Raw genomic sequence first — 5,593 nt, forward strand, 5'->3', positions numbered from 1 at the left:
TACCGCCCCCGGCAGCTTTTTTTTTTTTTTTTTAAAAAAAACTTGAGCCCCATGTTCTCTCTACTTACAGGATTACATCCCGTTTATAAAAATGCTCCCTCCGGGTAAAAAAAAAAAAACACTGCCACATTCGCTGGCAACATAAGACTTCTGGTAGCTACATTTACACTCCTGTCAGGTGATGTAACAAAGGGGACCAAGAACCCTAAATTATACTCATTTGGCAACACTCAGGAACTGCAAGTCAGCTTTTAGCAGAGGGAGCAATGGCTGTCCCTATCCTGGCACCCCGGGTTAGGGCAGACCGCCCACCCCTGGGCCCTGCAACCCCTCACCCCAGCACACAGCACTGCAAGGTGAGCATGCACCAGCAGCTCCTCCCAGTCACATCAGCCCCACCAGGACTCAGAGCCACATGGTCCAGCCTTAGAGATGGCTTAGGGGTACCAAATCAAGCACTACACGAAGCCGCATGAGAGCTCGTCTCAACTACTGTATTTTGCTTAACTCCAGAGTTTTTATAGACTACACTGTATGAGATACCACACAAACACACTAATAAGTGCTTAATTTCAGTTTTAACTACATAAACTGCAATGCACAGCAGTTTTAAAGAACTAGATGAACTTGCACATATGCGTTGCACTTGCATCCTCGAAAACCATCTAAGAAAACCCTGGCAAGCATGAGAGCACGATCCAGAACCAAGCCAGTTAAGAGCAAACAACAAAACTTGCTTGATTTTTCTCAATCAGCTACAGGTATTGTGTATTGCCAAAACTAGTTACATGCTTCTTGAAACAGCTCAAGCTACATTAGGTCTGTAAAAAATAAATGCACTTAGGTCCACTTGAGTTTATGCAAGCAGCAGGAGAGAATTCAAAGACTTCCCCTTCAAGAGATTTAAGGCAGCTTACCTCAGTTAGTACACAATATGCTTAAGCAGTCAACCTGTCCATCAGCAAGCACTGCATTTTCCACTCTCACTAAGTTTTATTCTTGAGAAAGCAGCAAGTTTCAACCATTTTAGTGACAGAGCAATTTTGCAATCTGTTTACATCTTCAATTCATTAACTTCAAAACCTGTAGCTTCTCTTTAATAGTTTCATGGTCTGCTAAGTACACCCATGAAGACTACACATTTTTCTATAGTCCAGACTTAATACCACCAGATTGTATTTCTCCACAATTAAATCCAACTGTTCCTGATGCATTAGTTCATTTCTTAGAATTAACTTATCAAACATAACCATTTCAATTAGACAGTATTTCATGCAACATTTTATTGTAAAAATAATTTAAGATGAGATTTACAGTTCAGACCTTTATGTTCAAGCACATTTTACAAGTATGTTCCATTCTGAATGGAGTTGTTCTTTTAAGAAGTCAAGAAAAGAAAGTCTGGTCTAACTGCAGATTCAGAAATCCATTATTACTGGAACCATTAAGTGAAACCAACAATTGCAACAAAGCTGGAGTTAAGCTATTGCTTGGTACCATTACTTATATGCATGCAGAAGAGTACAGTCAGTTTTGAAATACTTCAGACAACTAAGCCTACACTAACCTGAAAATACTCTAAAGAAATGCAAATTGAACAAGTCTGCAAGTAGAAGATAAACATTTAACCATTTAATAGCTGGGCATTTTTATAAATGTCTGATCTTCTAGGCCCTTTAGCTTCATCGATGCACTCATCAGATCTCCTCCATAGAGGCAGTTCACTTTGCTCCCGCTTGCAGAGACTTCCTTTCATTAGCCGCTTTTTGTTTTTGCTGCATGATTTCAGAGTCTCTGTAAAAGAAAGTAAGTTAGATTTCAGTATTGGCTCGCTGTTTTTCAAACTAGGGCTTCTCCTGGCTTGTTTTCTACAGCCCTTTAGTAACACCAGTTTCAAAGGAGAAAGTTAGTACTATGTGTATTTGTATAAAACAGTTAGCTGTTATTAAAGTTTCTATTACCCTGGTCTCTGACGCCAAGGAAGAATTTGTATTTAAGTTGCTTCATTACTAAACATTTAAGTTCCAGATTAAAGGACATAATGGATTAACATCTTCAAAATATTGGCAGTCTTTTAAACACTTTTTACCTGGTATTACAGGAAAAGATTAACTCCCCCTCCAGGTCTCACCAAAAATGAAGCTGTTATCAGATACAAACCTGCATCCAGTATTTACCCTCTGGGACATAAATGGATCATGAATCAAAGCAAAGCACTTAAACCCTGTTTTGACTAAGACACTTCATTTCTCCAAACTACTTTTATTCCCATTTTGCTCACTTGGAGTTTGGCTGATTTGAGTGGCTATGGAGCAAGCCTCTACCGATTTGATTAAAAAAAAATCACTTGATTTAGGTTCAAACTCCTAAATGTTATAGCCAGCAATTTGTTACTATTTCAGCAGATGGAAATCTGACTTTTATCTAAGCTGTAGGATTTTTAGTACCCATGGCATCCATATGTCAACCTAGCTTCATATTCAAACCCCAAAGGTCTTACCCTGTATGTAGAGTGTACCAGAGCAGTCTGAACATACTTGTAGTAACCATTCTGGAAAACAGCTCACAGTACATCCAAAACTTCTGGGTAAGGAGCATAGCCAGGGTCTGGATTCAGCCTTTTCCGATTCCCCCTGAACTCCGAGGAAACACTAAGGCTGATCACTGTATCAGGTGTGACTGATTTCTAAGCACAGCTTCCGTTTAAGACGACTGGAGTATCTCTTCCTCTTACCTTCCTACAGTACTAGATCTTACCTCTGTTTTCTCTGAGAAGCAGACAAGCTATCCTCTTTCCTTTTCCCTTTGTGGATCTCCTGCGTCTTCTTCAGGTTCTTTTGGCGGGCAAGTTCACGCTGATTCCCACCTACAAAATATTATATAGTTTATGCAGGAACTGATGTTTATACAGGAATCGATGTTTACACATGTTCCTACCTCCACTTTATACAAAACACTATGAAGTGCCATGCCATGGTTTGAGAAGCTACTGGACCTATATACTCAGGTTGTCTCCAAGTTTAGTGGGGCTACTGGAACAGCCACTTGCAAGATATAGGTATTACAATGCAGTACCAACATAAGAGGTAAGCGCAATGCCTAAGCATGGCCTTAGCCAGCCCTTAAAACGACTTTCAACAAAAGCAAAAAGTTATTTGTATCTATACACACATATGTACAAACACACCACCATTTACAGTACGGGAAACAACTCTTCAGGGGACAGGCAGGCTTTCCCCAGACTATCAGCCACCCTGGACTGATTACACACCACGCTGTTCTTGATGTTTTGCCCTCAAGAACGTTGTCTGATCAAAAACAGCACACAACTGTTGCTCAGAGCAGATTTAACTATCCAAATAGTCAGTCTTCCTAGCAATGGCCACAGCTGCCTCAATTACCAACTCTTTTGTACTGCTGGCAACCTTTCCACTGTATCCACTGTCTTACAGCAGTTCCTGTATGGTCTCTAACTCATCTGCCACAGTTGTTTTACTTGCTTCGTGTATCTTCTTGCCCTGCTTTTTTGGGGATCAGTATTCCAGCATATTCCAGGTGTAATCACTTGTATTCTCGAAGAAACAAAGCCACAATATTTTCCGTGCTCAAAGATGACATCTCAGTCTCCCTGTAATTTCTGTTGCACCCATTTTCAGTCCTTCTACAATATTAAGACTACCATGCTCTTTATCTTCAGGATAGACAATCTTCAGGTGCCTGCAGTTTCAGGTGCTGCAGAAGCAGTTTCGGACCAGGTCCAGAAGAAAATTTTAAACACCAACCTGTTGACATAATCCACAGCTTTGTACTCATTCGGTTTCTGAGTCAAGAGCACCTACCATGGGAAGAAGTAGACAAGAACCACCCTATGGAAGCAGGGCTAGAGCATATTCTGGACACCAGTATGTTTTTAATACTGTTAGGCAACTGGTACTAGAAGTCCAAAGCAGAAGAGTATTTTGACGGCTGCTTCCTAAAGGCTGGTCCAGCCTTGGAAAGTATACTTCATCTGTGACAGGACATTATTACTACCTTTCGCAAGAGATGCGGAACACCTCATCATCCCCCTCACTAGCATTCAAGGCGATCCTGTCCCCAGGGTCCTGCAGTTTAGGAAAGGGGCCACTATTTGTTCAGTAACTAAAGCGAAACAGCTCTCTAGCAGTATTACAGCTTGATTAGAACTTGATGACTCACAGGCAGATGACACATTCCAGACTATAAACAGTTCTGGAGTTCTATAGTGCTCAGGAGGCATGAATGTTGCATGCACAAGTTAGCAGCAATCAAAAAGGTCTTCTGTAGTGCCTAAAGAAACTTAATTTCTACTTTGTCCTTAAAGAAGGAAAGTAGAAGTCAAAATTTGCTACTGCAGTTCCAGACCTTAACCTAAAGCACTCCCTTCCTCTCTGTGGAAAGGTTGTACATGGTGTCTGCAGAAATAGTCTGTGAAAAAGTAAACTGAAGAACCAAGTTGAATGGCATTGCTGAAAAACTTGGTTGCCACTTCTGCACAGCAAAAGAGAGCAGGTAGAGGAGTACAGCACTAGACCACGCACATAGAACAAAATGACTCTTTGAAAGGAAGCTTAAACCTCTAAGTAAATGTTGCCAAGGATTGTTTGGCCTCAGTACTTTACACCTGGGAGGCTGAATGAGACTGCAGTTTTCTACGGTCTGTAACATCAGCCTAAGTCTTCCCTGAAGTGTAGTCCAATCCCAACGAGGACTCTATTCAGCTTTTCGTAACGTGAAACTCGAGCACGAAAGCCACATATAGGGCCATACACCCTTCCTGCTTGTAACTACACTCTAAAACCCCCAACCTTGCCTGACTCTAAGATATATGGCTTCAGTTCTACCTGAAGAGAGTCCCTGCTCTTCAAATTCCAAAATCCAGCAGTTCTTGAAAAGATGAACAAAATCTCTAAATAGCATAGAAACCGGAACAAGCAGCAATCTTCTTTATTGGAAGGAGGCCAGGAGATTAGTAACAAGAATTGACCTCTGAGGTCAGGATCCCCAGGGTACTTTCTGAGCAGCAAAGGAAGAAATCGCACACCAGAACTTGGCAGGGGAAAAAAACCACCTAGCACAATGTATTTGAAAATACAAAGTCTAGTTCAGGTCTGATGATACCAAAGCTTTGAACTCTGGAAACATACAGCAAAGATAAGACCAGGCAGTATGTCAACATACCACAGCTTTCTATACCCCTAATATTTCTGATGTTGTATTGAACTAGGCTGTCCTAAAGTGACAGTGATCATTCTGCTGCAATCAGATATGGAACACTCTATCTTTTTAACCATACATTACAGATACTTTATTATCATGCAAAACAGGCAAAAAAACCCCAAAACCCATAAACTTACCACTTCCTGTATAAACTCAAAGTCTAATCTGTGCACAACCTGCTTTTTATGTAAGTCTTCTGCATTTCCAGCAGTACAGCAGATTTAAAACTACATATACAAGCAAGTCTGATATTAAAGGCACTTCCTCAAATAACAGGCAGCTTCTGTATTACCAAATATAGTAGGAAGAAGCCAAAACGCCAACCCTGCTGCTATTAGGTAATCCTCAAGTATTC

Source organism: Struthio camelus, chromosome W, assembly GCF_040807025.1.
Source record: "Struthio camelus isolate bStrCam1 chromosome W, bStrCam1.hap1, whole genome shotgun sequence".
NCBI classification, from domain to species: Eukaryota; Metazoa; Chordata; class Aves; order Struthioniformes; family Struthionidae; genus Struthio; species Struthio camelus.